At 49.1% G+C, this 27,078-nt stretch overlaps 1 protein-coding gene across 3 annotated transcripts in view; it reads left to right on the forward strand.

The window, feature by feature from the left end:
- The window catches only part of LOC140396862 (netrin receptor UNC5D-like), a 523,350-nt gene that overhangs the window by 124,666 nt on the left and 371,606 nt on the right, over positions 1–27,078 (forward strand). Inside the window, exon 2 of one of the 3 annotated variants that reach the window (XM_072485654.1) lies at positions 11,225–11,391. The exons of the other annotated variants lie outside the window; for them this stretch is intronic. The gene's annotated coding sequence lies outside the window, so the exon portion shown is untranslated. The remainder of the gene's footprint in view (positions 1–11,224; positions 11,392–27,078) is intronic. 3 annotated transcript variants of the gene reach the window in all.

Here is a 27,078-nt window from a genome sequence, read left to right on the forward strand (position 1 = left end):
TCTGGACCAGTGTGTTTTCCCGCTACAGGGCGTTCCAGAGAATTGGGGAGGGCGGGGAGGGGGGAGGATGAGGTTAGATTCCAGCTGGGCCTCGATCTGCATCCCATTAAGCGGATAAAAATCGGTTTCTTGTTGGCCGCCAGTGGGACTCCCTATCCGCCATGGCGGGCAACGTCGGAAGGTCCATTATATTTTCACCCCAGAGTGAAACCAAATTTTGGGCCTCAGGCCAAATCTTCCATCCCTGCGCCTCCCCCCCCCCCTCCCACCCCCCCTCTCCCCAAACCCGCCATTGATCCCACCAGTGGGGACATGGGAGAATCCCACCCAACATATTTGTGGATGTTGAGATCATCCACGTGACTAGGGAAAGGCTAGCATGTATTATCCATCCGTAACAACTGTTGAGAAGGGATAGTTGAACTGCTGCGCTCTGCGGTGGTTACATTCATAGTATTCGCCAGTAGGGCGTTTCAGGATTTTGATCTTGTGACAGTGATTGTCAAAGTTCACTGATAAAGTTTGGATGAGGCTCTGGGCTCTGAGAAGGCTTTTAGTAATGAGTCAGCACATTCAGGAGATGAGGGGGAAGTCAGGGAAAAATATGAAATGCCAGTGCAGTATTCCTTTATTGTCAGCTTCTGCCTCTACCCCTGATGTTAGGTTCCCGTACAGCTGAAGGAAATGCTGCGCCGTCAATGGTCAGTTGAAAAATTTAAGTCTAGCCCGGTTTGCCTGCTCAGGTGACTGTGAAAGATCTCCTGGGTCAGTGGCCTGACTTTTCTCTTGTGCATCAAAGCCACCATTTGACTCAGTTAGTGTTTGAGAGACCTTGCTGAGGGTGAATTGGCTATCGTAATTCACTTGGCCGCAACAGCGATTGTGATTTTAGAAGGGATGATAGTGCGTGGCAATTCGAGGACACTGAAAAAGCACAATTTCTTTACTTCAGTGCATTGCAGTGTCACCTGCAATTATATTCTGAAGGCCTTGAGATGCCGCTTGAGCCCGAAACTGTCCGAAATTCGACCCCGATCCAAAATGTTTTGGATAGGTTGCCACCATCTTCCCCGACATTGAACATCACCAAAGTGAGACATGAATTGACTGCGCGTGTGTGTCTGCACGCGGGAGAGGTGAGAGTTTCATGTTTGACTGCTCATTATTTTAGGACTACAGATAAAAATAACAAAGAGTTATGGCGATAGAATAACCCCCAAGGCCTCGTAAGCATCAATCAAGTGAACGGCAGTGTTAGCGTGACAGGCTGTTAGATCCGAAAGAAACTAATGAACCGTCTCTGACCAAGCCATCAAATTTATAATTAGCGGCGAGCTTATCGCTGTATTTTTAAAGAACACAGGGACAGTTCACTTATAATTTATGGTGTGATATTAGCAGCTGAATACTTTGGTATGATGGACTTTTGGTCTCATCCTGTGCGATAATTTGTCGGTTTCCATGACTTCTGGTTCTGCCTTATTTTAAATTGTTCAATGCTTCAAGTTAAAATGAGACACACAGCAGCATAATACCAACAATTTTCACATCATCCAATTTTATTGTTCAAGAAAGTACTCTTCAGACTTTGGATGTGATGTTGTTGCCGTGCCTGCCATCAACGAGAATGGCGGAGTTGGCGCAATATCTCGCGAGAATCAATCTCGTGTTTCGATTTTCCACACCCCTCACCGGTGACGTAGCAAGGTTCCCATCCACAAAGGGCGAGAACCTCATTTAAATGAATGTATATACATTTTAATCTGATTACCCATCCCCCCAAAACCACATGAGTCCCCCCTCACCAGGAGGAATCTTACCATACATTTTTCAAAGTGCAGTTCCAGTGAGAAAGGCAGGGAGAATGCGGCAGGGAAACTCAAACTATATTCAGCCTCTTTAACAATTTCTCTCCCGCCCCCGTGTCGTCACTCTGATGGGGCGGGGCCTGATAGAGCAAGCCCCTCAGAAATGGAGGCGCTATCTTTAAAGGAACAGAACAGAAGTGTTAACTGGCCTTTCTCTCGACTGTTTCTCATTTTTTCCGGCCTGTTGTAAACCACTATTATACCTGTAAAACCTCAGCTACTTTCGACCAGTTTACTTATTCAAAGGTTTTACCTCGGGGGTCTTCATTTACGAGGAAACAACCCTCAAACATAAATTCAGAATTCACCAGTATTTATGAACACAATTAACCCTTATATTACCCACAAAATACGAGAGCTACCCAGGATCAGTGGAGACTACCGTAAAGGTGGCTTGGTAGGCTCTAGATCTGATCACTGGGATTCCTATGGTTTGGTCTGGTCTGGTTTTCACTTCCCCGATCTGGTCAACGTCATCTCGCATGCCGAGGGGTCCGGACTGCCGAGGGATCCGGAGTGCCTGTCCAGAGTGCCTGTTTTTAATCCCCGTCCCTTCACACCTTTTTGAACTCTCCTCTGGCTTTCTGCCAATGAGGTCTCGGGAGGGAGGTCTTAGCAGCCAATGGTCTAGTTGGTGACCATTTGGCAGGCCACCTGAGCTCACCCCAGGTGTACCATCTCGGGTGGTGAAGTCTGCACATAACCTGTCCCCAAATAAGGTAACAGCAGAAACTCTGGGCGACGGAAAGTCTGGCTTGATCTGAGCTACTGACAATAAACCTGTGCATATCAGTAAGGTGCAATGATCTTTGATGGGTGATTGACGGGGCAGGTCCAGACATGTTCTTGAGTGTTTTGTGTGTTGGTTGCATATTTGACGTTGGCCAAGTCTGAATTCCGCACAGCCTGCTTGAGGTTTGCCTGCAGTTTGATTTTAAAATGCTCAATTCTTTAATTTATGATGATGTGGAGATGCTGGAGTTGGACTGGGGTGAGCACAGTAAGAAGTCTTACGACACCAGATTAAAGTCCAACAGGTTTGTTTCAAATCACTAGCTTTCGGAGCACTGCTCCTTCCTCAGGAAAAGATTACCACAAGACATCCACTGCTGTTGCAAGGAAAGTATTCATGGAAATCTAAGACTTGTATCAAAACCTTGCAGACAAAACAATTTTCTTTGTGAGGGTGGCCAAGGTTCATCCTGCTTCTTTCACAATTTTCTCCAAACACAGGACATTCTTCAGGATGTCATGGCCACTCCTTCACATACAGCTTCCAATCTCTCTTTAAATATGTTTATTCTTTTTCACATTTAAATCTATTGTTCTTCAATTTCTTTGGAAGTCGTCTTCCCAGAATATAAAAATCTTTCATGTTTTATGGCTACTACTTTTGAGTAAAAGGAATGGCGATATTTTGCTATCCTCAATCATGATCTTTTACAGTTGTAAATTTACTTTGGAAATAAGACAGCTAAACTTCAATTCAACCCCATACCTTCTAATGCAAATTTCTGTTCCTGCTGCTCACTGGTTTCACATCTCACCTTGGCTCACCTCTACTTCCACCCACAGTCCAAAGATGTGCAGGTTAGGTGGATTGGCCATGCTAAATTGCCTTTATTGTCCAAGAAGGATAGGTGGGGTTACTGGGATAGGGAGGAGGTGTGGGCTTAAGTAGGGTGCTCTTTCCAAGGGCCGATGCACTCGACGGGCTGAATGACCTCCTTCTGCACTGTAAATTCTATGATTCTATGATCCTCGCTTTCACAGCTACTTCCTTTTCATGTTTTTAACCTTGCCGTCTAACTCTTCAGATGAATTAACCACATCACACACACACACCGCACACACCCAAGCCACAACTTCCACTGGTTCCCCTTTATCCACAGCACACGTTACTTCACAGAGAAGGGTCATAGAATTTACAGTGCAGAAGGAGGCCATTTGGCCCATCGAGTCTGCACCGGCTCTTGGAAAGAGCACCCTACCCAAGCCCACACCTCCACCCTATCCCCATAACCCAGTAACCCCATCCAACACTAAGGGCAATTTTGGACTCTTAAGGGCAATTTACCATGGCCAATCCACCTAACCTGCACATCTTTAGACTGTGGGAGGAAACCGGAGCACCCGGAAGAAACCCACGCACACACAGGGAAGATGTGCAGACTCCGCACAGACAGTGAACCAAGCCGGAATCGAACCTGGGACCCTGGAGCTGTGAAGCAATTGTGCTATCCACAATGCTACCGTGCTGCCCACTTCTTCAAAGAACTCGAATAAATTGGTTAAACATGATTTCCATCTCACAAGACCATGTTGACTTGCTTGGTTACCTTGAATTTATCCAAGTGCCCTACTATAATGGGTGAGGTACTCTGGCCTCCCTGTCCATGCATGTGTTTTTAAAAATAAATTTAGAGTACGCTATTCCCTTTCAAATTAAGGGGCACTTTAGCGTGGCCAATTCACCTACAATGCATATCTTTGGGTTGTGGGGTTGAGACACTGGGAGAATGTGCAAACCACACAGTCACCCGGGGCCGGGATCGAACTTGGGTCCTCGGTGCTAACCATAGTGCCACCAAGCTGCCCTCTTCCCATGTATGTTTCCTGGTGGCAGGAGGCAGCTGGGTGGTGGGACCTTCTGGTCCTGGTCATCTTCCCCATGCTTCTTAGAAACCCATGGCGGGGTTGCACCATCGACGGGACGAGGAGATCCCGCTGGTGTGAACAGTCAGAAGATCTCTCCCAATATTGTCTTCAATAATAACTTCTAACATTTTCCAAATGACAGATGTTATGCGAACTGACCTATAGTTTCCTGCTTTCTGTGATAGTAGTGATGTAACTTGTATCCTCTATAGTGAAGACCGAAGATAAAATACCTGTTCAACTCATCTGGCATCTCCCTTGTTTTCCATTTTTAGTTCCCCAGGCTCACTTTCTGAAGGAAACAACCAATTTACACATAAGCTCTCACAAACATCAGTTAAATAACTGACCAGGTAATCTCAATTCGTCATCTTGATTAAAGGATCCAAGTTGGCCAGATTTGAGGTAATACCATGGGGATCCTTTCCCCATCCAGCAGAGAGGGCAGGTGGAGCCACAAATTCACACATCGCCTGAAAGGCTGCGCTTACAACTCTGCAGCACTCCTGCAGTGACGCACTGCGCCGTTGGATTGAATTGTGTGTTCTGGACTGTTGCTTGATGGCTTGAAGTGACAGCCTTCTGACTTGGACGTGAGAGTACTGACTCATAATCCTTGGTTGACACTTGAAGTGCTGGTGATTATCTTCCAGGCAACGGTATATTCCTTCACTTGATTTCAACTGGGGGAAAATTTCCGGATAGTTCTTCAGATCCTCAGCCACCCATGAACTTATTTCACGACGCATTGTGTTCTGTGAGACGCGGCATGGATTTAATATTTATTAATGTGTTATTCCACGAAGCATTGATGAGTTACACAACACTGGAAGCTACCGTGCCTTCGCGGCCTCTGTACCAGTTAGAAAGCTGGCGACTGACAGATGCTTGAAGAGAAAAGCTCGAGGCATTCCCAAAAATAGACTTGCAAAGAACGACAGTTGTCACCTGGAGGACAGATTGTTAAATGAGCAGTTGCAGTCAGAACTCGGCCAGTTTACTGTGCGCCTGAGGAAATGCGAAAGAGGTGGCTGAAAATGATCCAAGTTGAGGTGCTTCTGGAGAGGGGATGTGGTGGGTGAGAGGGCGGAAGGGGGGGGGGGGGGGTGGCTGCAGGTGATGTGAGAGTGCACTGAGGAGGTTACTTGCAAAGGTCTCAGTGGAAAACAGCTCTCGGTTATTCACCCTGAGGCAAAGCAAAAGGCCGCAGAAGCAGAAAGAAGTTGGTACATCGTGAAACTTGTCAAAACATGCTGAGACTGGTGACAGGAGACTACAACATTAGTGACTACTGCAGTGGAGATACTCTACAGATTGCGCAAGACAATTATTGCTGGGATTTCACAATAAGTATCTTTAGATCTCAGGACAGAAGTATCGCAGGTGATTAAAAACAAATATGGCTTTTTCTGGCTAGAAAATCTATTCTATTTCACTGGCTCTTCCTCGCGATTGGGGGGGTCTCTGGGGGTGTCTCCTGTTTTTGGGGAGGGGGAGGGAGGCAGGTTGTGCGCAGTTGGGAGGTTGGCCCTCAGATGGATTTTGGGACCAACTCCTTTGAGGCGTCACCCCTTTGACCCACGGCAAGGTCCACCACATCAGGGCCACGCTGGGCAACACTTGCAGTGATCGCACCCACGTGATTCCCGGACTGGAGAATCGCAAGGGCCCGGAGGATCTGGCGCCTTGCCCGCTAAGTGAATGCAAATTGGTCATTAGGACTCATTTGCATCCGGCATCCATTAGCATCCTCCCGCTGGTGGGCGGGCGAGAACCCTGATCCCACCACGACGCCCAGCGTGAACCTTGATTTCGGCGGGAACAGCCCAGAGTACCGTTGCCAGAGACATGGGACGGTGAGTCCGGCACAGTGCCAGAAGTGAGTTTATTGTGAGGAGTGTATGAAGGGTAATAACATCAATAGGCCAATTTAGCCCCTTCAGCATGCAGCTGGACAAAAATATATTGACCTCAATTTCTAATTGTTCCAGCACCCTTAGCCTTTTGGGGGAGTGGGGTTCAGATTTCTGTTGCCCTGAACAACAGCTGATTTACAACAAACTGGGCTTTTTTTTCAGTGAAATTGAATAGTTTTGGGAGGGCAAGCACCCAATAGATAGAATTGGTATGAATTGAATAGAGGAATATTGCACTTAGGGCAAAGGAGGCGGGGTGAGGAGTTGTAAGAAATACTTTCACACTGAGTGTCATGAGGACATAGAGGGTGGGATTATCCACTCCCGCGCCGAAGTGGCCGCGCCATCGTGAACGCCGTCGAGGTTCACGACGGCGCGAAACGGCCCCGATCCCGACTGATTCAGGCCCTGACAATGGGCCAGGATCGGGACCGCGTCATCTACACGCGCCAAGCCTTGTCGCCCACGTAAAGGCGGCGCCGCATAGATGACGCGGCCGGCGCCGCATAACAGGCGTCATCCGCGCATTCGCGGGTTGGCCGGCGTCATCCGCGCATGCGTGGTTTCCGTCCTCTCTAAGTCCGCCCCGCAAGAAGATGTCTGACGGAACTTGCGGGGCCGCGGAAGGAAGGAGGTCCTCCTTCAGAGAGGACGGCCCGACGATCGGTGGGCCGCTCACGACGGCAGCGACCAGGTGTGGACGGCGCCGGGGGGAACCCGCCGTTTTGGCCTGACTGCTCGGCCCATCCAGGCCTGAGAATAGCGGGGTTGCCAGAGAATCGCCATTTTGGGTGTCTCCGGCGATTCTGCTGCCCGCGAAACCCGACCGGGCCGTTCCCGCCGCTTGGGAGAATCGCGGGAGGGCGTCGGACTGGCATCCCGGGAAATTTTGGCGGCCCAGGCAAATCTCCCAACCGGCGCGGGAGTGGAGAATCGCGCCCAGAATCATTGAAGTTGACAGAATCCCGTGTGCATCATATATCTTTTGACTGGACTAATGTAGAGTTAATCAATGCACTACTCTCTGCCCGTAGATAGACCTGTGCCGTCATCTAATTCAAATATTTATTCCATTTTACTCTTTAAAAATAGGATGTCAAACCACCAAATGCTCTCAACAGTACCTGACCAGTTGGCTATTGAAGCTGATGAAAGAGGGAATAGAGAAAGATTGGGAAATGGGATTAGTGTGGAAAAGCATGGATCAAATCACTTCCTCCTGCACTATTATTGAATGAGGTGGCAGGTGGATGTATCAATCATGACCTAATTGAATGATGAAACAGGTTCGAGGGGGTGAATGATCTACTCCTCTTTCCATCTTCTGAATTATTAAATCAGGGACATTCACTGGATTTCTCGTTACATTCTTCACAGAGATGCCTGAATGCTGGTGCAGAGAAAGCTGTGCAAATGGGAGAGAACAAGAACAGGGCTTGGACACATCAAAGTGCAGTTGCTAGGAGGTCCATGAAAATGGTGAGTGCAGTTGAGAGGTAGAGGGGGTACTTGCAGGGGCAGGCATGGAGTAGTTGGAAGAACAGCCCTCTGACATTCATGGGATGTTGAATTTGGAGTAACTGAAGATAAGAATGGGATAACATTGAAGCCACTCGACATGGACGAGAGATTCCCATCACGACCGCACAAAAGAAACTGAATGACTTCTCCAGAGATGTTGTTGGGGTGACTAACAAAATGCTTTGGGCTCTTTTGAGCTCATTACAGGGCAAGTCCCATTCTGAATACATGAATAACAATGACTCCGCAGGCAGAATGCTCACAAACTGATTTGAAATCTCTCCTGTTGCAGAACAGTTATGATCTGTTTATTGGAATAATTGTCCTTTTGTGTATCAAGTTATATCTGGGGTTATAGTGGACACTTAAACGGCATCAAGTTAATGAAAAACAGACTAGTCATTGTCTCATCTATACCCCATGCTTTTGTAAATAACTTTGCTGAAGAACAGTTTAGCCTCTGACAGGAGAAGTGTTTAGCACAGCCAATTATATTCATCTTCTGAAGTGATGAAGGTGACGCCAGAGAGGAGGCCATTCAGTGAGGAAACCTGAGCTGGTACAAAGCATAATAGTGCAAGTATGGAGCTCTCGCCCACAAAAAAAGCTCAATGGAATTTAACGTTGACAGCACCCCTCGTGGCCTGGAAACCCCGTGCACCGGAATTTCCCGGCGCCATGAATAGTGGGTCAATCCCGCCCCTGACGTCAAGACGGGTGGATGGAGTTGGATTGTGGCTCAGCATGATCTTAATGATTGTCAAAACTGGCTGAAAATACTGAATGTTCTTCTCCTATCCCTTGGTGGGGCCGACTGCAATCGATCACAGAACAAGTTGACAATAAGAGAAAGAACTCTATTGCCCTGCTGCAAGCAAAGACAAGCACCTGATCACATCTCTCAAACATGTGAAAGTCTTTCACACTCAGTCAGTTATCTTGAAATATAATGCAGACAAACCGTTCCCATTTCATACAGCGAAATGACCTGGAAGGCAAGGAAGTGGATGGCTGGCCCATCTGTCTTTGGCAGATTCTGGCTCATGACGAACAATAGAAGGATCAATGGCCAGAACGCTGGTACAATTCCATGCTGCGATTTCAATTAATCCATGAAAACTTTTCCACCGACCACCTGGAGGGGTTCGTCTTCATGCCTCATCTGAAGGACAGCCATATCTGTTCATAAAGCAGTGCGTGGGAGTAACAGCCTGGAGTGGGAGTTCAGCCCACAGACTGCTGCCTGCCTTTCAAGAGTGCTACCAACTGCGCCAAGTCGACAAGAGGTAGAATTGGTTAGTTTTCAAAATCATTAGCTTCAGTAAGAGGGAAAGATTGGCTCAAAACTGGCAGACTATTAAGGTAATTGATGAAACCAAGCAGGCCGTGTAAAACTTTTCATTCCAAAATAAAGCTCATTTGTCACGTTTTTTCATTTCCTGAAGTGCTGCTGCTCCCGCACATAATGTTGAGCACAGCTAGGTCGCAGTTTGTGCTACTGGCTTCGCAATTTGTCATGCCCATTGCAAACAGTGTGGTAATGCAAATTGTTGTGGAAGAAAACAGTTTGGGGCTGTTATTTTTATTTTTTTTAAATGAACAGAAGTGGATTGTGAAGAGTCATTTACGAAAGATGATTGGAGGAGCGTCATTCTGTCAGAAAGGGGCTGCACGGTGGTGCAGTGGTTAGCACTGCTGCCTCACAGCACCGAGATCCCGGGTTCGAATCCCGGTCCTGGGTCACTGACCGTGTGGAGTTTGCACATTCTCCCCGTGTTTGCGTGGGTTTCGCACCCACAACCCAAGATGTGCAGGGTAGGTGGATTGGCCACGCTAAATTGCCCTTGAATTAAAATAGTTTTTAAAAAGGGGCACAGAAGGGTGATTACAATATTAAAACAGTTTTACAGTGGTCAGGGGCGAGATTCTCCGACCCCCCGGCGGGTCGGAGAATCGCCAGGGGCTGGCGTGAATCCCGCCCCCGCCGGTTGCCGAATTATCCGGCACCGGAGATTCGGCGGGGGCGGGAATCAAATCGTGCTGTTTGGTGCCCCCCCCCCACACGCGATTCTCCGGCCCGGATGGGCCGAAGTCTCGCTGCTAGAATGCCTGCCCCCGCCGGCGTGGATTAAAACACCTACCTTACCGGCGGGACAAGGCGGCGCGGGCGGGTTCTGGGATCCTGGGGGGGGCGTGGGGTGATCTGGCCCCGGGGGGTGCCCCCACGGTGGCCTGGCCCGCGATCGGGGCCCACCGATCCGCGGGCGGGCCTGTGCTGTGGGGGCACTCTTTTCCTTCTGCCTTCACCACGGTCTCCACCATGGCGGAGGCGGAAGAGACACCCTCTACAGCGCATGCGCGGGGATGCCGTGAGCGGCCGCTAACACTCCCGCGCATGCGCCGCCCGGCAATGTCATTTCCGCGCCAGCTGTCGGGGCACTTCCGCTAGCTGGCGTGGCGGAAATCAGTCCGGCGCGGGCCTAGCCCCTCAATGTTAGGGCTCGGCCCCCCAAGATGCGGAGGATTCCACACCTTTGGGGCGGCGCGATGCCCGACTGATTTGTGCCGTTTTTGGAGCCGGTCGGCGGACATTGCGCCGATACCGGAGAATTTCACCCCTGATATTGAAATATAGAAGTTGTTTTGAGATTGAAAAGAAGGTTGTCAAAATATATGTAATCAATGCACTCGACATTCTGCGCTGAAACGTCACCATTGACTCAATATCATAGAATTTACAGTGCAGAAGGAGACCATTCAGCCTATCAAGTCTGCACAAGCTCTTGGAAAGAGCACCATACCTAAGCCCGTACCTCCACCCTATCCCCATAACCACACCTAACCGATTGTGGACAATAAGGGCAATTTAGCATGGCCAATCCACCTAACCTGCACATCTTTGGACTGTGGGAGGAAACGGGAGCACCCGGAGTAAACCCACGCAGACACAGGGAGAATGCAGACTCCGCACAGACTGTAACCCAAGCCGGGAATCGAACCTGGAACCCTGACGCTGTGAAGCAATTGCGCTAACCATTGTACCACCTTTCTGTGCCCGTCAAAGCATTATTGTGCATCCCTTGTGCTGCATTTTAAATCTGTTTTGGTGAAATTCAATAATCCTGCAGCTTCATCCCATACCTTTAACCCTTTGTTGGCTTTGTGTAAATGGTATTTTCCCCCTCAGTTCAACTTTAATTATCCGATAGATTATTTTGGTTGCTGTTTATTTAGCTTACATCTCCTTTTCTTGACCCACAGGTTGAACCTCTCATACCTTCATGCATTTCAGTCGTGACGTTATAATTTCCATCAGCATTGATTTGATTTTGTTTGATCACTGCATGAGTGTGTGCATCATTGAACAGTCTGAAAAGGGTCGAAGCTTTCTCTGATATGATTTTACCAGGAACAACACCGTATTACAGGTCAGGGCAGCAAGAATTTAATTTCTTATTTCTGTCACTGTTTTGAAAGATCAGTAAGTTTATTTGTGTTGATTTCACTGACAACCCCTGCCGCTGCCCCCCTGCCAATGTTGGACATATTATGTTGAAAGAAGTGAGCTGCATTTGTCTGGAATACCTTGTCAACTCTTGCATTCTATGAAAAGGCCTCAAGCTAATGAATCACTTTGAACTGCAGCTGTTGTTGTTGCTTAAGTTAATGCAGCAGCCAATTTGTACACAGCAAGGTCCCAAATGATTTGAGCGACCAGTTAATTAATAATGTGTGTTACTTAAAGGGCTAAGTGTTGGAACTGCAACACTTGGTCAGAACGGAATGGCGTGCAGTTCGCATTCCCGTTTGGGGCGCGATTGGAACAATATTAAGGAGATGCAGATGGGCCAGCAATTCCCATCCCCGCTAGCGTCTTGATTCACTGGGGCCGGAATGTGCGTTAAAGGGTCTGACGAGCTGGAGCTTCTTTCTCTGCGCTCCACTCAGCACACACACCCATTCCAGCTCATAAGATGGCTCAATGGAGACCTGCACCCTCCACCCCACCCCACTCCACCCTGGATTGTTGGATGCCATCGAAGAGAGGGTGCGGGGGAAGGACAATCTTTCCCAGGGTGCGGTACGGACCGAAGCCCGTCCTTCTCAAGACCGAGGCGGTTCGTGCTGCCAGCATCACCAGGAGGATCGGCATGTAATGCAGGAAGAATATGAATCACCTCTACATGGCCGTTGAGGTGAGTCAGCATTTCTATGTCCCTGGCATCACTCCTATCGCTGACTCCTCACATCACTGTTCTCAGCTCCCCAATCCCCTTGAACCCACAACCACCCCATCTGTCTGCATCAGCCTTAAAACCCACCCTCCTCCAAATTTCAATGTATGGATTGTCCTCTTTGCCCAGGAGCCCTGGACACACATGCCAGTATCTACAGATCCCCGTAGAACTCACCTCCCAGTGTCTCATTATGTCCCTTGTGTCCCCTAGAATATGGTGACCCACAATAGGTAGGCGTGTCAGAAATCCGGAAGGGGAATCCCAGATCTTCGGGCACACACACCAGAGGAGGGGAGGGCCATGCAACTTGCAGGCGAGGGCAGAAGAGAGGGCAGTGGCTGACATGGAGGTCGGCATGTGCCAAACAAGTGAGAGTCCAATGCCACACTGATGTCCCTATAGCAAGTGAATCACTCTCTCCCAGAGAGCAGTTCTTACCAAGATCTCACCCCATGTCTTTTGTTTTGAAGAATCACCATTAGACGAGGCCGGGCCATCTGGGGTCACTGGCCCCCAGCCATATTCCCGGCACATCCTGGAGCACCATTTCAGGGCAAAAGTCAGCACTGCTGTCACCTGCACCCTCCGCCATCGCGGAGACAATCACTGCTCTGCGATATTTTAGTGATGAGGCTCCTGGGTCATCTTCTGGTGTGCACTACACACAGCTGCAATATATCAGGTGGAGGCAGGGACTCCCGAGGGAGCGGGCAGACGCAGGGCTGCCCGGTCCCAGAAAACGGCCCGGACGGGGGTCGCTCTTCTGGAAAGTATGATCCCATTACTGGTAGAGATGCAGACACAGAGGCAGGATTTAGAGGAGGGTCTGCCAGGAACTTTCCAGTGCCTGCAGGTACAGCTGGAGAAGTCCAACAGCCTAGGCGCTGGAGATGGTGCCGACAATGCTGTAATCTGTGTTAGCGATCAGCTCTGTGGCCGCTGTCCTGTTTCCCCCATTGGAGACTACTAGGCGTCTCCTTACTGGGTGGGCCATGTCTTATCCCGCCAACAGGATGTCAACTGATTCTGTGGTGGAGACGGTTAACGTGTGCTATCAATCACCTCCATGTTTAAAGGCTTGTGTGTGGGCAGGTCCTACAGATGGGGTGGGGTGAGCGAGCGAAGTGTGCACTTGCAGGACCTGGGTAGGGTGATCTTAGCTGCAGGATGATGTGGGGCCTGGGTGTGACACACGTTGTGACAGAGAGCTGGTCAGGTTTCCTGGCTGGGGGCAGGATGGATGGGTGTAGGGGCACAGTGGAGATCATAGAATCCCTACAGTACAGAAAGAGCCCATTCGGCCCATCGAGTCTGCACCGACCGTAAGATCACCCTACCCAGGTCCAATCTATCGCCCTGTAATCTCACCTTCAGGGGCAATGTAGCATGTCCAATTCACCTAACCTGCACTTCTTTGGACTGTAAGAGGAAACCGCAGCACCCGGAGGAAACCCACGCAGACACGGGGAGAAAGTGCAGACTTCACACAGACAGCAACCTCAGGTGAGAATCGAACCAGCATCCCTGGCACTGTAAGGCAGCAGTGATAACCACTGTGACACCAGGCCACCCGCAGTGCTTGGAGTCGTTGTGATCCTGTGGGTGGGCTAGCTGATAGTGTCACTGGTGAAGCTTTGACAGTGTGCCAGGGAGGGTGCCACATGCCAAGGTGCATATGTCCTTATTTGGGGTGAGCTTTGCTGTTGCCTTGCTTCCTTTGCTGTGCGGTTGATTCTGAGGAGTGCACTGAGGAGGGCCGGCACCTGATGGGCCAGGGATTGAGCATGGCAACATCCATCCCATTGATGATACTGCTGGGGTCTGAGGGTTTCCAGAGGGGCAGGCTGGGCACAGAGACTGTCTGAGCATTTACAGGATACAGTTGAGGACCCTGGGTCTGTACTCATTGGAGTTTAGAAGCATGAGGGGGGGATCTTATAGAAACTTACAGGGTACTGAGAGATAGGATGGTCCAACTGGTAGGAAAAACTAGAACCAGAGGGCTGAAGAGACAATCCTTAAAACAGATGAGGAGGAACTTCTTCAGCCAGAGGGTGGTGAATCTGTGGTACTCTTCGGCAGAAGGTCGTGGAGGCCAAATTACTGAGTGTCTTTAAGACAGAGATAGATAGGTTCTTGATTAATAAGAGGATCAGGGGTTATGGGGAGAATGGGGATGCAAAACATATCAGCCTTAATTGAATGGTGGAGCAAACTCGATAGGCCGAGTGGCCTAATTCTGCTCCTATATCTTATGGGCTTTGCAGTGAAGGGTCAACAATGTGAACAGCCAGGAGCCTGTCAGTTGCACCAAAGGGGTCCATTTAAATAACACACTCCAGCAATGGCGGTCTGAGACAGACCACCCTGATCCCACGTCCATGGACTTGGCACCAAGTCCCCCCTCCGCCCGACGGATTTGCAAGGGCAGGCGGCGGGGGGCGCGAATCTCACTAACGGCGCCAATCGGAGATGGGATCGAGCCAAATCGGCGCCAGGCGCAAATTCAGATTTTTGCTTCACCCAGTATTCTCTGCCCGATTGCGATTCTCGCTGCCAGTGGTGGAGAATCCAGCCCCTTGTGTCTGACTGTTTGTACACTGATCTTCACACAGTGTAACTTCAAGGCTTTTATTTTTAATACCGGAACACAAGTCGCACAATAGTCGTTCTTTTTTCCCCCCCTGATCCTGTCGTTTTCAGGGTGGAGCCAAGGTTGCTCGAAACCCACCAACAGCAACAACACGTATTTTGACTACACCTGTTTTTTTATTACTTGATTAGAGTTACAAAACCAGAGAGCTCAAGAGTGGACAGGGGCAAAACCCTAATCCAGCTCCTTGCCTGCTCCAAAAACCAATTCCAATTCAAATTGAATCTAATTCATGGTCCCCACAAGAGAGATGCACTAAATCCAGGCATTACACCTGACCTCATGCTCATCTTCGACAAAAGGCCTTCATGAAATGTCCTCCAGGGGAGCATGAGCAAACAATCTTTGATACCAAGCCACAGACGGATTTTCAGACAGTTGATCAAAAGCTTGGGCGAGAAGGCCGGTTTCTAAGGAGTAGCTGTAATGGACGAGGAGAGCGAGGTGGAGGGTTCAGGGAAGGTGTTCCAGAGGACGGGTTTCGGAAGGGAGAGAGTTGCCGGAATGTGGAAGGCTTTGCTGCAGTTCAAGGATAAATCATTGCCCCTTTTAGAGGGAAAACTGGTAGCTATTTGCAGCAGAGGAATTTATCGGGCTACAGGGAGAGAACAGTGGCAGTGAGATTACTTTTGACATCATTGTTGTCACGGGCTGCGATAGACCTGTGGGACTTCCTTCTGTGCTGTAAATATCTTCAGTTCTATGGTCCCAACTGTGGTGCAAGTAGGACAGTATATATAGGGCAAATGAGACGACAGGGATTACTGCTGCACATCAGCCTTTAGAAACAGGCTGGGAGCCAAACCATGTGTAATGAATGTAAAGCAAGCAACAAAAAAAAAAACAACCACTGAACAACCTCGCTGAGCATCCCATATCAGCATGTAGATGGCATGCCGGCAGACCATTAATCCCAGCAGAAAAAAAACCCTCCAAAGCTACTGGTGCGTGGATTCCATTTTAAATTTTCTCATTAGTTCCCTTTTACGGATTAAATACTGATGTTCACAATTGACTGCACACAGCCATGGCTGATGGATGTAATCAGGATGTAATGGATTTCGGTGCTGTTACTTCAGCTCTGTCCAATTTCAGGCACACAATCAAAGCCTTCCCCTTCGCTCTGTCTGCGAGCCAGGAATTGAAAGCACCAAGATGAAATTCATCATTGCGCAAACTTCATGAATGCCAGCAGCCCCAACTCACAGGTTAGAACTGCCGGGAAGTTGGAGTCGAGCATTATTGATTATTTTTTTCCTGCAGTGTTCCAATGAGAACACATTTATACACCATTGCAACTGATTATACGCTGTGATAATTATCCAGCTGCTGATTATTGAATGGAAACATGCTGCATCGAGCACTTAGGCTGGGTTGTTCCAGGGAATGCATCACCACTGCACTGAAGCAGGTTTATTTGCATCCTGGTAGATGCAAGTGTGTTTCGTTGGCCCTCTTGGTACATTGTCATCTCACGGCATCAAAGAAATGTTTTTTAAGCTCGTTAACTTACCTTGTTTCTTCTGTGTGTCAGGAAGAGGTATCTGTACTCATCATGAGGAAGATGACCAGTGCTGGGCAGTGTTTAACCGATATTTAAATTTAGATTGAACTGTACACAGGTGCGCTGTGCAAATTGGCAGTGCGACTGGTCAGAGAAACTGAACACAGATGCTGTTATGATGAACCCTGATGTGACAAATACAACAGTTCACAGTTCCAGAGTCTCATTAACAAAATAAAATATCCCAAGGATGCCTCACATGGGCATTGCAAATCAAATCAAAGTATGACACCGATCAGGAGATCTTCGGTCAGAAAAGTGCCAACTAGCTAATAACGTACCTCAGTCTTTTTACTTATTTCCTGTCGATAATCCCGCAGCAGTCCCTGTTTCCTACCGTAAGTCTATCCCGAGAGGGCAGATTGAGTGTGTCTCAATTCAAAGCTTGCAGCAACCCCTCAGCCCGGCACTGAACTGTCAGCCTAGATTTTGTGCATCAGTCCCTGGGGCGGTGCACGAATCTGCAACCTTCGAAATCAAAGCTGAGTGCACAGAAACTGAGCCAAGGCTGACACATCAAGAACAAGACAAAACGCTGCTCTCCATGCTGTGGTTTGTTGATTCGCAAGCTCCCTGTGAGTGTATTTCACACCTAAAAAGTATTACCTGGTCACTTAGTTCATTGTCGTTCATGGGACCTTGTTGTGTGCAAAATGGCTGCCTTGTTGCTTAGGGACATTCTGAAAGATGAATACAAGTCCATCAATCTGTGCTTGATTTGAAGTCTACTCCCAAAGGTGAAGGACCAGTGTCCTTTTGTTTGGACACAATCTGAACAGGTCAATTGAAGGGTGGATTTAATTAATCTGGTTATGAAGGATAGTTTGTTCTGAATCAAGTTTCTCATTGCCAGTCCTGTGCCTCAGAACAGGCTGCGGGTCCTCCGTCGGCAGGATCCTCCGCTTCGCCGGTTATCCGACGGCGTGTGGGTGGCCACAGTGTGAAACCCCATGGCCGGCTGCAGGAACGCAGAATCCCACTGCTGGCGGGGGTGCGCTGCACTGGTAAACAGGACTGGCAGGATGAAGAATCCCGCCTCAGATGTTTTTGCTTCTTCTTTTTCCTTCTGTGTCTTGGAACATAGAAAATAAAAGCAGGAAGAGTCCGTTCGGCCTTTTCAGCCTGCCCCGCCATTCATTATGATCATGGCTGATCATCAAGTTCAGTGTGAGCAGCAAGGTAGGACAGTGGTTAGCACTGTTGCATCAGGGTCCCAGGTTCAATTCCCCCGTTGGGTGACTGTCTGTCTGGAGTCTGCACGTTCTCCCCGTGTCTGTGTGGCTTTCCTCCGGTTGCTCCGGTTTCCTCCCACAAATCCTGAAAGACATGCTTGTTAGGTGAATTGGACATTCTGAATTCTCCCTCTGTGTACCCGAACAGGTGTGGGAATGCGGTGACTCAGGGCTTTTCACAGTAACTTCATTGCAGTGTTAAGGTGAGCCTATTTGTCACTAATAAAGATTATTATTATTGTTACCCTGATCCTGCCTTCCCTGCATATCCCTTAATCTCTTTAGCCCCAACAGCTGTATCTAATTTCTTGTTAAAATTACACAACGTTTTGGCCTCAACTACTTTCTGTGGTACTGAATTCCACAGATTCACCACTCTCTGGATGAAGACATTTTTCCACCTCCATCCTAAATGGTTTCTATGAGATACTCTCTCACTCTTCTAAACTCCAATGAATGGAATCCTAACCGAGGCATTCCCTGAATGATGAGTACAGATTCTTAAGAACTGTGTTGTCACCTTTCAGTGTCACACAATGCATGTCTGCTGAATAATTGGCAGCAGTGTTTAACCAATATTTAAATTTATATCTAACTGTGTACATGAGTGCTGTGCTAGTATTCAGTGTGACTGGGCAGAGAAACTGAGGCCAAAACGCAGATACGACAATACAACAAAAATACAGTAGTCCATAATTATGCATTATCATTCACAAAATAGAATATCCCTCGAGTGTTTCACACAAGCATGGTAAATCAACGTATGACACCAAGCCACAGAAGCAGATATTAGGTTGGATGACCAAAATCTTGGGCAAGGGGTTAGGTTTTAAGGAAAAGGTCTCAAAAGAGGAAAGCAAGGTAAAGAGGTGGAGAAGCTTACGGTGGGAATTCTGGAGCTCAGGACCGAGGCAGGAAAATACATGACAAGTAAATGCAGAGCAATTAAAATGGAGAATGCACAGAGGCCAGAACTGGATAAGTGCAGTATCTGAGTGAGAGGGTTGTGGCGCTGGAAGAGATTGCAGAGGGTATGGAAGGGAAAGATGATGGTTGGATTTTGAAAATAATGGTGGGAATTTTTAAAATCAAGAGGTAGCTTGACCAGGAGCCAGTCTAAATTAGTAAGCCCTCGGTGACCAGTGAGCAGGGCCTGAGGCTAGTTCAGACACGGGCAGCAGAGTTTTGAATAAAGTCATGGTCACAGAGGGTAGAATTTGGAAAACCAATCTGGAGTGTGTTGGTGTGGTCAAAGGTATCAAAGAGGTAACAAAGGCTTTGCTGGAGGTTTTGTGAGCTGAGATGGCGGGCGGGGGGGGCGCGGTCATCAGATGTTAACTAATGTCTACAAGCACTAGCTGGGAGCAGCAAGTCTTGTCCACCCTCCCCCATCCAGCCATCTTTGTGGGGCACTTTGATATTCAGACTGGGGATATTGGTGAAGTGCTTGTAGAGAGGGCATCCAAAAATGATCTGACACTGATGCACAACCCCAAACAGAGAGGAAGGTTCAATTCAGTCAAATGGTGAAGGGATTACTCTCCCTGGGTCAGTTCTTTGAATGGGAGTCCCCAGCCTCCACAGAACCTTGTCTTCAATGATTTCTTGCACAGCCAACACCGTCCTTTACTCGTTCATATTGGCCTATGTGTTCCAGTAGTCAACAGTCCCAAGAAGATGCAACAGGAAACCAACTGGGCAAGATAGTGAAATCTTGGAATGCTGCATCTGAACATATCCACTGCAAAACATCACTGTTGATGACATATATAACCATCTCTGTGGTGCTATCTACGAGGAAGACTGCACGGCAATTTCCTGAGGTGACCAAGCCATTAATATGCCATGCTTAGATGAAGCGAATGCTGCCCTCCTAAAGGGTACGAAGCATCAGGGGACTCAGAGGTAGGAGACCATCTGAGCGAGTCATGCAATGCCACATACTGCACCAAGTGGAGGAAACCATACCAGAGCTAAACTTGACCAACTCCAGAAGGAAGTGCTGAAGCCTAGCAGCCCAAAAACTACCCGCTCAAAATCACCCCACAGTTCCTCCCAACCAGGTTTCCCGCCACCGACTTGCCATAGCTTTGGCACCCCTGGACAAAAACACCAAACAAATCATCCAGGGTGAACCAAGACAACGCCATCAACAACTCAGAGAAGATATCAGTCCTGTTCCCTTTGAGGTTGCAGAACTAACGAAGGTCGGACAAAGCTTGAAGTGTGGCACGGCAGCAGGATATGACAATACCATGCCAGAATTAATGAAACACCTGGGGCCCAGTCTCTTTGTTTGGCTGACCCAGTTATACACAATGATTATAAATGCCTACACCAGTCCAAAGAAATGGCCGACAGCAAAAGTCATTGCTGTATTAAATCTCGGAAAAGACCTCATACTTGCAGCTAGCTCTGGTTCAGTCTCTCTCCTGTTGGTCCAATATAAAATCTTTGAACGTCTCATCCTTCAGCGTATATCCCCAATTGGAGAAGGTCTTAGCATCAACCAACCTGGTTTCGGCAAGGATTGCAGCACAGAAAGCAGGTACTGGCCCTTACCACCGACCTTTCAAGATTGCCTGCCTTCCCGCGCATGAGTGCCGGATCAAGGAGTGCACAGGCCCGGAGCCCAGCATGGCAGACCGCCTCCCCCTGATGTCAGCGTGCTGTCCAGGGCCAGTTTTCTTTTCAGCAAACAATAGGGTCCTCCCACTGGAAGCAGCGACATAGAGCAGGTCACGCTTCCTGTACACTGACGTCATGGGTTCTGGGCTGAGAGAGATTCCTCCATTTATCAGCTGGCAGCAGTGCTGGTGTGAACGCCAGGGCCTCTGGTGAACAACCCATGAAGAAGAAGCTGAAAACAGGACCAAAGCATAAAGATGATTACTTAAGGTGTGGGTTTATAAATTGTGCCACTGCAAACAATTATTCAAACTTCATGTGTGTTATATGCAGGGAGGCGCTGGAAAATGAAAAGTTTAAAACCCTCTAAAACTTCAAAAGACATTTGAAGACAATGGCAAGGTCGAGGACCAACCACTTTTTTTTTTAATCGGTGCAATGAGATCTTAAATCATCATCTGCATGTAACATTGAATGACAAAGCAAGTGAGATGGTGAGGATCAAGCAGGCTCACCTGTCACATTAAAGGGAAGTGAAATGACTCTCAAAGGTCAGTCGCCGTGAATCGCAACGGTCGGCTGGTGTGGGTCCTGAAGGATGGCCGGTTGGTAAAAATTGGTTCCCCCCCCATCATCACCGGGCAACTAAAAGCATCCGACACACTGTTGAACAATCAAAGGTTTATTAGAGTTCACCTTGGACAGGCAAAAAGGACAAGGCAATGGACTCCCTCAATGCTCAGGACTGGCTCCAACCCTGTTCAACTTCTACACAATGATCTTCCAAAAACTACCTTCTGAAAATTCATATATGCCACGACATCTGTCTCACAACTCAAACCGCCAACTTTAACATCTCGGATCGGACCCGAAATTAGGACATTGACCACCCGGGAACATCTAAAAACAACTGCAGTCAAGGTCAAGTCCAGAAACAATTTGATTGCCAAACTAGTCACCCTAACATGGGGTGCTGCCAGCCACCCTCTGAACCTCAACACTCACACTTTCATATTCAGCAGCTAAAAACTGCACCCCTGTTTGTTCAAATCCCACATGGCAGATGGTGAAATTTATATTCAATAAAAATCTGGATTTAAAAAGTCTAGTGATGACCATGAAATCATTGTCGATTGTTGTAAACCCCATCTGGGTCAGTAATGTCCTCTGGGGAAGGAAATCTGCTGTCCTCACCTGGTCTGGCTTACATGTGACTCCAGACCCACAGCAATGTGGATGACTCTCAACTGCCCTCTGAAATGGCCTCACAAGCCACTCAGTTCAAGGACAATTAGGGATGGGCAAACAATGTTGATCCAGCCAACAACGCCCACACCCCAAAAGAATCAAAACCCACTCAGCTGAATGCTACCCTCATTACTGGAACACTATGCCTTGGTCCCCTATCCTGGCAAACATCATTCCTCCATTGATCCGGCCACTTGCAACAACCCACAAAATTATAGCAACGATTTGCAATACCTAGATTTATTCAGCCCATGTATGACATCAAGAAGGCTGATATTGATAAACCCTCCTGCACAGGACTTCAACGCAAATTGGGCAAATTAATGGGAATCATTGGACATGACAGACAAGTATCTTGTCATAAATTGCCTGATTTCAACCTTCCAAGGATAGAGTGGTTCACCCTCAACAGGTTCAGGGCCGGCCTTGGCCCCTGCTTGGCCAACCTCCAACCAGCATTAGTGCCTGTGGGAGGGAGCAACCTATGCACCACTCATCGAAGAATGTCCAATCCACAGACTGAGCGGAGGCCTATATGCACTCAACACAGCACAGTGAAAGAAACTGCTTGGCTTAGGGACTTGGCAATCACTAAATAAATAAATAACTGAGATGGTAATGTGTGATCTTGTCCGTGCATGCTTTGAATCTCAGCTTGGGGTCAGGTACGAGAAAGTTTACAAGTAACTGCTTTGATCTCTTGTTGGCATGGAGAGGAATGGAGTTGTGAGACGGGGAGCAGAGTTTGGAGCAATGACCAGAAACAAAGGCTTAGTTCTTCCCAGAATTAGGTTGGAGGAACTTTCGGCTCATCTAATGTTGGATGTCGGATGAGCAGTCTGACAGCCCAGCACCAGTGGAGGAGCTGAGAAAGGTGGTGAAGAGGTAGAGCTAGGTGTCACCAACACCAAATAAATGCTGTTCTTCTGGATGGTATCTCTCGGGGGCAGTAGTTAGATGAGGAATGGATTTATATATATATATATTTTTTTTTTTCCCCCCACCCCTCTCTCTGTTGAATCCGCCCCTCACCAACTCCGTGCACTCTCTCTAACCCCACCCCTTTCTTTAACTCCACCCTTCTGTCTAACCCCCATTCTTTCTCTAACTCCGCCCCTCTCTAACTCTGCCCTCTCTCTGTGACCCCATCCCCTCTCTATTATCCTGCCCCTCCCACTCTAACCTCGCCCCTCTCTCTAACTCCTCCCCCTCGCTAATACCACCCTCTCTCTAACTCCATCCCCTCACCAACCCCGCCCCCTCTCTCTAACCACACCCCCTTTCTCTCTAACCCCACTCACCCTCTCCCCAACTCACTTTCTATCCCCACCCCCTCTCTATCCCGCCCCTCACTCTCTAATCCGCCTCTCTCTCTCTAACCCCACCCCTCTCTCTATTACCCTGCCCCTCTCCCTCTAACCCCGCTGCTCTGTCTCCAACCCCACCCCTCTCTCTACAACCCCGCCACTCTCTCGCTAAACCTGGCCGCACTCTAGCCCCGACCTTCTCTCTCTAACGCCGCCTCCTCTCTCACCCCACCCCTCTCTAACCCCGCCCCTCACTCTCTATCCCCGCCCCTCTCTCTAACCCTGCCCCTCTCACTCTAAACGGCCCCCTCTCCTTGTAACCCCGACCCTCTCTCTAACGCCGCCCCTCTCTCTCTAGACCACCCCTCTATCTCTAACCCCACCCCTGTCTCTAACCCCACCCCCTCTCTAACCCCACCCCCTCTCTAACCCCACCCCCTCTCTCTAACTCCGCCTTCTCGAACTCTACCCTCTCTCTAATTGCGCCCCCTCCTCTCTCTAACCCCACTCCCCATCTCTCTAACTCCGCCCCTCACTCTCTAAACCCGCCCCTCTGTCTCTAACCCCGTCCCCCACTCTCTATCCCCACTCCTTTCTCTCTATCCCACCCATCAATCTCTGAACCCACCCCTCTCTCTCTAAACGGCCCCTCACTCCTTCTAACCCTGCCCCTCTCTCTAACCCCGCCCCTCTGGGCTGAAAAGTGGCAGATGGAGTTTAACCCTGATAAATGTGAGGTGATTCATTTTGGTAGGACACGTTCGAATGCGGATTACAGGGTTAACGACAGGGTTCTGAAGAATGTGGAGGAGCAGAGATATCTCGGAGTTCATGTCCATAGATCTCTGAAAGTTGCCATCCAAGTGGATAGAGCCGTGAAGAAGGCCTATAGTATGTTAGCATTTATTAACGGGGGCATTGAGTTGAAGAGCCGTGAGGTTATGCTGCAACTGTACAAGACCTTGGTTAGATCACATTTGGAGTATTGTGTGCAGTTCTGGTCACCTCATTATTGGAAGGATGTGGGAGCATTGTAAAGGGTGCAAAGAATTACCAGGATGCTGCCTGGATTGGAGGGTAGGTTTTATGAGAAAAGGTTGAGGGAGCTAGGGCTTTTCTCATTGGAGCGAAGGAGGATGAGAGGCGACTTAATTGAGGTGTATAAGATGATGAGGGGGATGGTTAGAGTGGACGTTCAGCAACTTTTTCCTCGGGTAGATGTAGCTGTTACAAGGGGGCATAACTATAAGGTTCATGGTGGAAGATAGAGGAGGGATGTCAGAGGCAGGTTCTTTACTCAGAAAGTGGTTGGGGGGGTGGAACGCACTCCCATCTTTGTAGTGGAGTCAGACACTTTAGGAACTTCTAAGCGGTTATTGGATAGGCATATGGAGTGCACTAGAATGATTGGGAGTAGGTTGATTTGATCTTAGTTTCAGACTAGTTCGGCACATCGTGGGCCGAAGGCCCTGTACTGTGCTGTACAGTTCTCTCTCTCTAAACCGCCCCTCTCTCTAACCCCATCCCCTCTCTAGCCCCACCCTCTCTCTCTAACCCTGCCCCTCTCTCTAACCCTGCCTCGCACTCTCTAACCCTGCCCCTCTCTCTAACCCTGTCCCTCTCTAACCCCGCCCGTCTCTCTAACCCGACCCTCTCTCTAACCCCACCCCACTCACCAACTCCATCCACTCTCTCTAACCCCGCCCCCTTTCTTTAACTCCGCCCCTGTCTAATCCCCTCTTTCTCTAACTCTGCCCTGTCTCTCTAACTCCGCCCTCTGTGACCCCATGCCCTCTCTATTATCCCACCCCTCCCACTCTATTCCCGGCCCTCTCTCTGTAACTCAATCCCTCTCTAACCCTGCCCCCTCTCTGACCCCGCCCCCTCTCTCCAACTCCACCCCTCTTTCTCTAACCCTGCCCCTCGTTCTCTAACCCCGCCCCTCGTTCTCTAACCCCACCCCTCGTTCTCTAACCCCACCCCTCGTTCTCTAACCCCACCCCTCGTTCTCTAACCCCCTCTCTCTAACCCCACCCCTCTCGCTCTAACCCCTCTAACCCCTACCCCCTCCCCCCAACCCCTCACCCTCTCCCTCCCCCAACCCCTCCCCCCTCCCTCCCCCCAACCCCTCCCCCCTCTCCCTAACCCTTCCCCCCTCCCCCAACCCCTCCCCCAACCCTCCCATTACCCCTCCCCCTAACCCCTCTCCCTCTCCCTAACCCCTCCCCTAACCCCTCCCCCTCCCCTAACCCCTCCGCTCCCCCCTCCCCCCTCCCCTAACCCTCCCCCTCCCCCTCCCCCTCCCTCTCCCCTCCCCCTCCCCCTCCCCCTCGAACATCGCCCCCCCTCTCGAATATCGCGCCCCCTCTCTAAACCCGCCGCTCTCTCTCTAACCCCCCCCCTCTAACCCCGCCGCGCTCTCTCTAACCCAGCCGCTCTCTCTCTCTCTAACCACGCCGCTCTCTCTCTCTCTAACCCCGCCGCTCTCTCTCTCTAACCCCGCCGCTCTCTCTCTCGATTTATATTTATTGAAGACCATTGGTAATGGTACAGGAACAGGAAGAGAAGCCACTGAAATGACTCTCTGGCTGTGGTAACATACATAAGAATGGAACTAGATGAAAGCAGCCCCACTCAGCTGGAGGACCGAGGAGACCATTGGAGGAGGTTGGTGTGATCATCCGTGTCAAAGATTACAGACAGATCAGGAAGGGTGAGCAAGGAATGTTTCCCTTTAGTCCCAGAGGATATTATATGTGATATTGATAAAGAGCCATTTCTGGCAGGGGCAGAAACCTGATTGAAGATTTTCAAGTTGTGGATCCAGGCCAGGTGGGCATGGTTTTGGGAGGCAAAAAGTATCCTCAAGGATTTTAGAGGAAAGGAAGGTTGGTGATAGCACAATACTTTGCAAGGACAGTGGAATCAAGGGCTGTTTATTTGAGGAGAGGGCTGATAAGGCAGTTTGACCAGAGAGAGAGACAACATAGAGAGAACCCTGAACAATATCGGCTAACACGGGGATCTGGAAGGCAAGTTGGATGCTCAGCAGTTCAGTAGGAATCAGATTGAGGGAGAAAGACAGGTAATGGACAAGATGAGCTCAGAGGGGACATGAGGTGAACTCGAGGAAAAACTACAGCAATATGCCAAGGCCAGGCTGTTGGGCAGGGGGGAGTTTCAGAGTAATCTTGGCCCCTATCGCTTCAGAAACTTCTGACTTGTTTAACTGGCAGCAGAAGGTTCTGTTTCAGTGAGCAAGTGTTTGCATAAACCAACTTTTACAGATGCACCATAAAAAGCGTCCTATGAGGCTGCATCACAGCCTGGTATGGCAACTGCTCGGCCCAGGACCGCAAGAAACTTCAGAGAGTCGTGAACACCGCCCAGTCCATCACACAAACCTGCCTCCCATCCATTGACTCCATCTACACCTCCCGCTGCCTGGGGAAAGCGGGCAGTATAATCAAAGACCCCTCCCACCCGGCTTACTCACTCTTCCAACTTCTTCCATCGGGCAGGAGATACAGAAGTCTGAGAACGCGCACGAACAGACTCAAAAACAGCTTCTTCCCCACTGTCACCAGACTCCTAAATGACCCTCTTATGGACTGACTTCATTAACACTACACCCTGTATGCTTCATCCGATGCCAGTGCTTATGTAGTTACATCGTATATGTTGTGTTGCCCTATCATGTATTTTCTTTTATTCCCTTTTCTTCTCATGTACTTAGTGTTGAGCTGCTCGCAGAAAAATACTTTTCACTGTACCTCGGTACACGTGACAATAAACAAACCAATCCAATCCAATCCAAATGGAAACAAAACACGTAACTTGCAGACCGTCGTGTTGCAACATTCACTTCTGCCTTTGAAAGGACTTAACTGCAATCTAAAAGGAATAATTATTCCAATAAACTCACTGCAATTCGACTATCAGCCAGTTTGAGCCTGCAGATCATGAGGTGAGTCAACTCTGCAAACACAGCCCCAGTGGGGCCAATCGCTTTGTGGCTCAGGCTCGTATCTCATACAAGGTGCAGCCAAAAGGTTGCTTGGTGTAGTCGCAGTAAATCTCCTCCAGTTCCACTGACAGCTGGCCTTTGGGGGAAACAAAACCTTGTGGCCAACGGGGCCATCAGCCCCTTGCTATCTGCGAATGAAAGGGCAGTCTTTTCCTTGCTTCCAAGATCACAAAGTTAGTCGGCACTTCTTAGTTTAGATGGCAAATTTATTTTGACAA

This window comes from Scyliorhinus torazame, chromosome 20 (assembly GCF_047496885.1).
Source record: "Scyliorhinus torazame isolate Kashiwa2021f chromosome 20, sScyTor2.1, whole genome shotgun sequence".
In the NCBI taxonomy this organism is placed as follows: Eukaryota; Metazoa; Chordata; class Chondrichthyes; order Carcharhiniformes; family Scyliorhinidae; genus Scyliorhinus; species Scyliorhinus torazame.